Below are 9,678 nucleotides of genomic sequence, written 5' to 3'. Positions count from 1 at the left end.
CTGTACTGTGGTGGCCTATACACAGCTACGACTGCTGCTTTTATTGGGGAATCCAATTTGATCACAGCAAACTCCAGATCAGTCACATTTTGTATATATTGCCTGGGCTGAGTTGGAATGTGCTCCTTGCAATATATTGCGACTCCACCTCCATTTTTCCTTCCAAGTTCTTGATGTGTGGAGTAGGAGACATGCCTGTTGCGTGTGAACAAGTTGTATCCTTCCAATTGGAGATCTGAAGTAGACGATCCAGTCAGGTGTGTTTCTGTTAAACACAAAACATCGGCGAGTTGTAGCTCATGATGGCATCTGATATCCTCCATGTGAGATGCCAGTCCTTCCGTGTTGTGATGGATGATGGTGAGTGTCTGTTCCTGCCTATTTTCCCTCACATGCTGCAAAAGTGGCATGATTTCTTCAACTCTTGCTCTTCTCATGCTTTGCAAAGAGGTTGTGATTTCAGGATCAGCATATATCTTCTTGTCGTCGAAATCCGTAATGTGTAATCCTTGTAGAGATGTCGTTCTGCTGAGGGCAACGTAGGCCATTCCCGGCTCAAAAATCTTCTTCAATGACACTACTGCAGAGTGCATTGTCATGCCTTGAACTTTGTGGGCTGTGCAGGCGTAAGCTAGCTTAATGGGAAACTGTCGACGAACGGCTCCTTTCCTCAGACTTTCTTCAGATCTCTCAATGTAAACCAAGACGTCTTCTTCACCTCGTACCTTTTTACGGTGTTTCTGACCGGCGTTCGGATTGTCAAGTTGAAGTCCTAACATTTGTACGGTGTCGATTCCATCTTTTCCTTTGGTGACGATGTTTGCAATCGTGCCAAAACATCCATTGACAATTCCATCTTCTACATCCAGGTTCCTGGTTACCATCACACGAACTCCCACTGCAACTTGCATTGTGTCCAGCAAGTCGTCCTTTTTTCCAGTGACAGGTTTGTTTAATCGCTTCATCCTTCCTGTTCTTGGGTCTTTCCTGTAGTCTTCGGCATCAATTGTTATGATGTCAGCGAAGAGGGCCTGTACAATCTCGGTATTGTACTTGTCAACCTCTTTGTTAGTGGCGAATATGTGCAGAGCATCACGCGGGCAGTCTTCTGGCTTCTTCACAGCCTGGAATAACAAAGCTCTATCATCTTCCTTGAGAGCTTCTGTCTTCTGCCTCACTCGTAGTCGGTTCAACAGTTGAGCGAAAGCGAGGTCTTCCTTCTGCCGCATGATCTCTGTGAGTGTGATGACTTGAAAATGGTCCTTCCAGAAGTCCAGCATATCCTCTTCATACACACAGAGCGGTTTGGCTTTACCAAGCGGTGGCAGTTGATAATAATCCCCTACGACGAGGCAAGATATTCCTCCAAAAGGTTTCTTGTTGCCTTTGATCTGCTGAAATCTCCAGTTTACGTATGTGAACAGATCCTTAGAAACCATGGATATTTCATCGATGATAAGAATCTCCACGTCGCGTAATCCTGCTCTCACTTCATCTAGGGCGTTCCCAAGTCCTTGATAAGGTGGCTTCAGACTTCTTGGCAGTTTTAAAAGGGAATGCAGCGTTTTACCAGAGATGTTGAATGCTGCCGTTCCAGTAAATGCAGACAACAGCACCGTGGGTACGGAGAGATCCCCTTCTTCCCGGAGTCGAGGGAGTTGTCGCAGAATCTTAGTTGCTTCCGAGTGTATGCACTTGATGACGTGTGATTTCCCACAACCTGCACCGCCTGACAAAAAGTAAAAAAACTGCTCTGGATTGTGACCCCACACACGCTTCTGACACCACTGGCGGACAGTGTAAAAAATTGCTGCCTGCGTCTCATTTAGACTCCTAAACATCTTCCTCAGATATTCATTAGTCATCTGTGGTGCCTCAATCTGTGGTACGACTCCGTCTCCATCTTCACGACGAATCTGGTATTCTGGAACATCATCCTGTTCATTTTCTTCTGGATGGACGTCTTGTTGTTCTGCAATACACTCCATCCGATCAACGTCGATTTCAGGCGCAAAGGCACACCAAGCATTCTCAGACGGTCCTTCCCGCTGCAGCTGTTCATATGCTTCGTCCACTTTTTTGCCGTGCTTTTCAAACTTCTTCTGTTGTGCTTTAACTAAGCCACGGACAGGGAATCGGAAATTGGGGTGTGACGGGAGTTCTACAAGTCCCCTTTTGTAAAACTCCTGATACGTTGGAAACCCTTGAGGTTTCAGCTGTTCGTTGACACGATGTGGCACGTAAAGTTTTACCATTGTTCCGCAAAACTTCTCCGGTTGCTTCTCCTCTGAAAAGCGAGCATACCTGACAATTGCAGCCTTACCAACAGTTCTCTTCTGAATGAATCCCATATCGTTGAGGAGTGGGAGGACATTCTTTCCTTTAGTTTGCCGACCATACACAACACGGTAATTAGACACAAAGTCTGCAAGGCACATCTTTTCAAACTCCAGTGTTCGAGGCCTTGCTCTGTATTTCTCTATAATACCTGACATCCAGACATCCTCTGAATCAGGATCTTTGCTGTGTAGGACACTACGGGGCAAACTCATCCTCAGGGCATCATCATCCGTCGGTATAAACACAACATTTCGTGAACACTTCTTCAATGGTAAGCTGCATGTCCGTGCCACAGACTCCTGAGCACTCACTTGCCTGTGTTTAGAGTAGGCCTGCATTATCTGCTTCATTTCGTCCTCTTCGTTAACGTTGGTTTCACGAACACCCTTGATCACGGTCTTCAGGTAATCATTCATTTCGTGTTCTGGCTTGGAAATGTAGGACAACATATACATGATGCAGCTGAAAGAGTCAAGAACGAACTGTATGTCCATGTTAGCGTTCCATGCCCTTAGCAAATCTGGGTTGTATCCATTCACCCAAGCCTCCTTTGGATCACGCTTCAGCAAAATCACGTTTGAAGTGGACAGTGCCTCAGCGTATTTACAGTAATCATCCATGGACAGATTACATTTGGTCAGCAAGTCTGACAAGTTGTCAAAGGAGGCCTGGGGATCGTTTAACAAGTCCCACACTGGCTTGAGTTTATTCCTGGCTTCTTTCATTGCTTTTCGAGCAGCGTCCTGTCTTCTCTTCTTTCTCTCTTGTTGGTGTTGGTCTTCGTTTTCATCTTCCTGAGGACGTTGTGGAGCGTCCTGTCTCCTCTTCTTTCTCTCTTGGTGGTGTTGCTCTTCGTTTTCATCTTCCTCAGGACGTTGTGGTCGTGGACGGGTGATGGTGGTGCTTGACATGGGAAGTTTAGGGAACCCATATCTACACAACACATTTCCTTTCTTGCAAGATTTGGAGTGCTTCCTGCTGTGAAGCTGAACTTCGGTGACAATTTGATGAAGCTCGGGATCGGTGGTAGGGTCCGGCAACTGGCAGGTTATGTAACGGTCAATAAAGTCACACACTACTTGGTCGGACTGATTTTCGAATTCGGGTGCCCCCTTTACCCAGGCCAGCAGATGAATGTGTGGGCTTCCTCTAGCTTGAAACTCCACGCGATAAAAGTAATCCTCGACTTCGCCGATGGGTTGAGCAGGTGACAAAAGCAGATGATTCATTAATGCATCCACTCGTTTTTCAAACATCCGCATGACGGTGACGGGGTTACTTCGGAGGATTTCACATTTCGTTGTCCAGTCAAGCTCTGAAAAGACGACCTCTTCACCTTGCTGAGCCTTGATTGCCGTTATCACTTCTGGCCATCGCATTTCGGCTGCACTGAATGTGCAAAAAAAAGTAGGATTCCCTAACTGCCTGATCATGGCCTGTAGATCTCTCAACGTTTTCTCCCAATAAGATGGAGTGCCTCTCAGGGGTTGCATAAACCTTGTTGCGTCACGGCTGTGGACCAGTCTTTCGACCTCAAGATCATCCTGAAGAAGCTTGTTGGAGATTCTACGTCCATCTTTAGTGACAGGTTTGCCCTTTCGCAACTGGATAGACATGCTGTTTCTAGCCATGTGCGTTTCAGTGACAAACTGCGCAAAGAAGAGATAACTCTGGTCTTTGGCAAAACGAGTATCCACGCAGAACAGTCTAGCATTGAAATACATGCTTGGTGATAATGCAACTTGTCGTGCCTCATCAATTGTGTTCTGTCCAGTGGGAAACTGTACAGGGAAGGCCATGGCTTCCAATTTGGGAACCTTGAAAAATCCGACTGGCTTTTTCCCTTGAGCAGGCGCAATGCTGAAGATTCCCTCACCGTACGACAGCAAGTCCTGTCCAATGTCGAGTGGCTGCATACATGTGTCCAGAGTGAGGCCAGGCCTGAGCTCATCCTTTTCTTCTGTGCTGACATGCTGCTCATCCTGTTCAGAGACAACAACTTCCTGTTTCTCCTCTGTGGCATTCAGCTCATCATCAGCGAGAAATTCAAATGTGGTAGCGTCACTAATCAAGATGTCCCTGTATTCTGAATGCATTGCTTTCAGTTTTGTTAACGCTGCTAACACATTGTGCATATTCACTGTATGGAAGTGTTGGTATCCTCTGAACTTGATGTGTCTTTTCAGCTTCACCTGTAGGAGCTGGGACTCACTGTTAGGCCTTGGGAGACAGTTAACTGTTTTCTCCATCTCAGAGGGCACACACACAACAGCACCATAAACTGATCGTTGCTGTCCTTTTGGCAATGCAACTATTTTTGCAAAAGGAACAATTTTGGCGATAAGCTGTCGTTCAAGTACGTTCAGCTCAAGCAGTTCTGCAGGGATGGGTGGCAATTCAAGTCTGTTTGCCGCTGCAATAGAAGGCATGGATCCTCTCTTCAGATGGCTGTCACAGGTGTGGCAGATCCACTCCTGTCTTCGCTCATCTGGAACTGCACAAGAAACTGAGCAGGCACTGTCACAAACATGAACATATTTCCCGGTTAAGCAAAATGCGGTAATATGAACATTTTTGACATATCGTGTTCTATTACACATCTTGACTTGATTTGGAAAAAGGGTCCTGTGACAGACTGTGCAGATGTAAGTTGGACCATGCAAAATTTGACACCGGAATGCAGATATGGCCTTTTGAATCAGGCTGTTGGACACAGCCTGGTTTGTCACATCAGAATTGGGTGTATCCTGACTGGAACGAATGTATGGCTTGTATTTTCTCTTGATCCTTAATGCACATCTCAACTTGTGAAGAATGTGGAATCCAGGATCGGTGAGACACTTCTGTTTCTTCTGGAGAGTACAACGAAGAATGTGATGTGACCTAAACTCTGAATCACTTAAGTATCTTCTGGCCATGTAGTCCTTCATTTTCTTCTGGAAAAGAACATCAGTGTGGTATTTCCTGACCATGTAGTCCTTCTTTTTCTTCTGGAAAACATCATCAGTGTGGTACCTCCTGTCCATGTAGTCCTTCTTTTTCTTCTGGAAAACATCATCGATGTGGTACCTCCTGTCCATGTAGTCCTTCTTTTTCTTCTGGAAAACATCATCGATGTGGTACCTCCTGTCCATGTAGTCCTTCTTTTTCTTCTGGAAAACATCATCAGTGTGGTACTTCCTGTCCATGTATTTCTTCTTTTTCTTCTGGAAAACAGCATCAGTGTGGTACCTCCTGGCCATGTACTCCTTCTTCTTCTTCTGGAAAAGATCATTAGTGTGGTACCTCCTGACAAAGTACTCCCTCTTTTTGCTTCTGACAAAAGGATTTTGATTAAACTTCCTTTTATTCATTCGAAACTGTAAACTGGTGGCATACTTTTCTTTCTCATATTCCCCTCTTTTTCGTTCTCGAATTTCAAAATGTGAAGTTTTGTCCTCAGTTCCTGCACACTTTCTTGCCATTTTACGCATTTCTTTTCTTCTTCGCTGCTTGTTTGTTTTTAAAACATTTATGACACTTTTTTTATTTTTGTCATCTGTAAGAACAAGATTTTCAGGGATTCTGATGTCAGCAGTTGTTTGTGTTTGTGTCATAGGTGAAGTTACTGGTGATGGTGACACACATGCTGCTGATGAGCATGGTTCCTCAGACTGTCGCTCCATTTCAAATGAAACAGCCATGAATTCATAGCAAGCTTGAGGACCACGATTCCAAAAAAGCTCAAGTAGTCTGTTGGTCATGTCATGCAGGTTGGTGAAAGTTAGCATAACTGCCGTGCCATCACCAGTAGGATGTGGCCAACCTTCAGCAGTTCTGGAATGGGAATCAAAATATCCATATCTTCCAGATCTGTCTCTGAACACAGCAAAGCACTCTGGAGAAACAATAAGCAGTGCATGACTGACATCTGTTGAGAGACACTGAAGTCTTTCATCAAGAGGAATCCACCACGCATCCATTTCCTGAGTTCCTCTGTCTCTCAGATACCCCATCACAACTTCTGACTTTTGGACGCTGTAGTTGTGGTTTGAAGTTGAGATGCTCACAGGTACTTCAGCCATGCTTAGAAGATCCTGTCGGAATCTTCCTTCAGCAATAAGCTGCATTTTAATGCCCACATACAAAGCATCCCCTTCCTCTAGCACCCTGTCAAGATCAGGCTGTTCAAACGAAGTTCCCTCACTGTGGTATGCAAGGAATGTCAGAGCTACGCACGTGCACTGAGTGTTTCGTGAGAAAACATCATACCTTGCATCACTCTGGCAATGAGACGCCTGCAGGGATAGCATTCTAGATGTGTTGTCACCATCTTCATACTGCTGTCCATCAGAAACCTGAGCAACACCTTTACTGACACTCGTCTGTCCTGTCAGGTCTAACTTTGTCCAACGAACTTTTTGAGCACGGGATCTCCTACCTTTCCGAGGCATCCTTCAAAAGATTAAAAGACAAAAACAGACAAAAGACATGATATAAAATAATCCATGACGTATCGGAATAGTCCATTAATTAGAAACAAATAACTTGGTCAAAGAGTTGGGAATTCTACAACCCCACAAGCATATACAGACACAGAAATTGTGTAAATCTGATGCTCTCACTGTGAAAACACTATCACATGCTGCATGCATGTAAACAAATTAGTGCTTAATTTTCAAACATACTCTCCATTAGAGTAAGATAATTTAGATAAATTACTGCCTTTTGCATTTTTATGATCATAATACTCAACTGGATTAAATGATCCAAGTTTAACTTCTTAATTATCTGTTCTGATTATTTTTCTGTAATAATAATAATAACCCGATGATTTCACATCATCAAATAAGCAAACTGTCTTAAAATGTTTAGCAAACTGTCATCTTTTCTTCATTATGTGTTTGAACAGAAAATGACTGTAAAAAGAGTGGTTTAATGCTACAATCAAATAGTACTGTATTCAATAAGCATTTTTTACAGGATATTTTCAGTCACTTACTTCACGAAATGCTGAAGTGGTACAACCTGCAAAGTATTCTCAAGAAGAAAACAAGTTAGTTAATTGACAAGAAAAATAACGACTTCTAAACAGATAATAAACTTTTTTCAATAGAAATAACAGTAATAAATAAAACAAATTATTAATCTAGTGTTGATAGGAACAAACTTTTTTTCCAAAGAACAATAGCAGATTGTTTAGGTAAAAATTATTAACCAAGTATTAAAGGACTGAACTTTTAAAAGAACAGTAGTAACTGAACACTAATTAGTATTAAAATGAATGAATTTTTTTTTTTTTTTTTTTTTTTGGTGGGTGGGGGGTTGGGAAGAGATGGGGTGGGGTGGGGTGGGAAGAACAAAACAGAAGGACTGCTGCTTGGAGAAAGCGAAAAACCTGGAAAAGAAGGACATATTAGGCAACTATAATTATAATAATATTGAAAAGAAAACAACATAGCATCATTCAGGCATTTTGCACACTCACCAAACGTTCAGCTGCAGAGAAAAATGCAGGTCGTGCTCTGAATAGATGGTCTGCAAAAAAACAAACAAACATAAAAACAATTGAAGACAGCCTATTCATGTGAAATAAGATCAATGTTCACATTTAATAAAAAATTAAATAAACACTAAATATGGCTCATTGGTAGAGCATTGCGTTAGCAACACAAAAGGTTGTAGGGTTGATTCCCAGGGAACACACAGTAAAAAAAAAATAATAATAATAATAATAATAATAAAAATATTGCCTATAATATAATATACTGACTGCCAAAAAAAAGAAGACAAAATCTGATTGACAGGCAGAAAGTATTTTTTTCTGATTGGTTGTTCAACAAATTATCATTTACCTGGGTTTTAAAGCTCTAGGGCATTTTCAGAACTTACATACTTCTCTACTATTTAATAGGGTGAAAAGCATTAAATGAAAAGTACTTGGATGACCTATCACTTCTATTGAGATTCTTTAGTCTATCCTATGAGCCCACAGTAGCTAAATTGTGAATTGCACTGTAACTGATGCTGTAGCTCACATGACAGTGATAACGTGACAAATGTAGTACATCTGCATACATACCACAATTATTAGACTATTTTTAATGATTGAAAAATTATTACTTATTCTTAAGACGTATCTACTCAGAGTATGCAACATCTGAAATTGGTTCTTTCTTTAAGGAAGTAAAAACTGTTTATCTATAACTTAGAGCAACTTAAAAGCAATAATTCACCACCAAATGAATCATTTCATCAATCTCTCATTGACTTTGTGAAAAATTACAAGTAAGGAAAAATCATTGAGGCCTACAACGTTCTCCAGTGAATTTCACAAAACTCCACTAGTCACAGGTTCTGAAGTGCTATAGTGCATCAATAGCCCTATTAACCACACATTAACATGGTTTTGTTATACTAGCCATTTAGTATTTATTGTGTAATAATACTAAGGCAATCATTCTGAATTAATGCAATGCACGCATACAGAGCACGTGATCTCTGTGATGCCCAGATGCACAAATCAGACCCTCCCACCTCTGTAATAAACACGGAGAGGTTAGTCCCGTCTCAATTGGTACATGAAAATCACAGACGTCAGGTGGTAAGAATCGAAACTTAAATGTAGTTTAGAAAACTAGTCCCGTCCGAATAGTGCTAATGACTCAGTAGTATCTCATCAGTAATGCTTTGTCAACTGTTCATTTTATCCATGTCAAATAAATAAAATTACTTACTGGATATTGTGCAGTGGGGAGTCAGTAGTGCTCGTAATGCTGTAATTTGAAAATAAAAGTAAAATGTCAGAAATAACATGTTAAACCTGTAAGCTAAACTTCTCTCATTTACAAGATTTTTTTGATCCTCCATAGTGCACCTTTAAATGTACAACAACCAAAAAATGCAAACAAACCTTAAGAATTGCTCAGGAGATAAAGCTCAATGATCAATCTAAACAAAGAGAAGAACAAAAATAAAAGATAATGAATTAAATTAATGCTTGACAGGACAGAGCTAGGACAGTTGATAGCAATAAAACACAGGTCTTTGACTTTCAATATACCTTTTATGACTTAAACCAGAAAAAAAAAAAAAAAAATTCTTAATATAAACACCGAATATGCGATCTATATCCAAATATACGTTTATGGTATTTTTTTTTTTTTATTATATTATACTTACAATCACAGATATTAAAAGGCATATAACAAATATATCAGGAAACGGAAAACAAATTAGATCAGAGATATAACATGTGTATTTCAACCATATCTACACAACACAGAGGAAACCAGAGCAATAATTACCAAAATTAAGGCAACCTCAACAAAATGTTTTATTTTATTTAAGTCTTTTATA

General features: G+C 41.1%; 1 long non-coding RNA gene across 1 annotated transcript; it reads right to left on the bottom strand.

The window, feature by feature from the left end:
- Positions 1-7,634: 7,634 nt before the first annotated feature.
- On the bottom strand, positions 7,635-9,283 carry LOC113100534 (uncharacterized). Its single transcript, XR_003289700.1, has 4 exons — positions 9,233-9,283; positions 9,057-9,095; positions 7,808-7,857; positions 7,635-7,717 (listed from the first exon to the last, which is right to left on the bottom strand). It is a non-coding gene; the product is annotated as an uncharacterized LOC113100534 (long non-coding RNA).
- Positions 9,284-9,678: the final 395 nt, after the last annotated feature.

This window comes from Carassius auratus, unplaced genomic scaffold, assembly GCF_003368295.1.
Source record: "Carassius auratus strain Wakin unplaced genomic scaffold, ASM336829v1 scaf_tig00217302, whole genome shotgun sequence".
Classification (NCBI taxonomy): Eukaryota; Metazoa; Chordata; class Actinopteri; order Cypriniformes; family Cyprinidae; genus Carassius; species Carassius auratus.
Note: the sequence above shows the minus strand (reverse complement) of the source record. Positions and strands in the feature narration are given on the sequence as shown.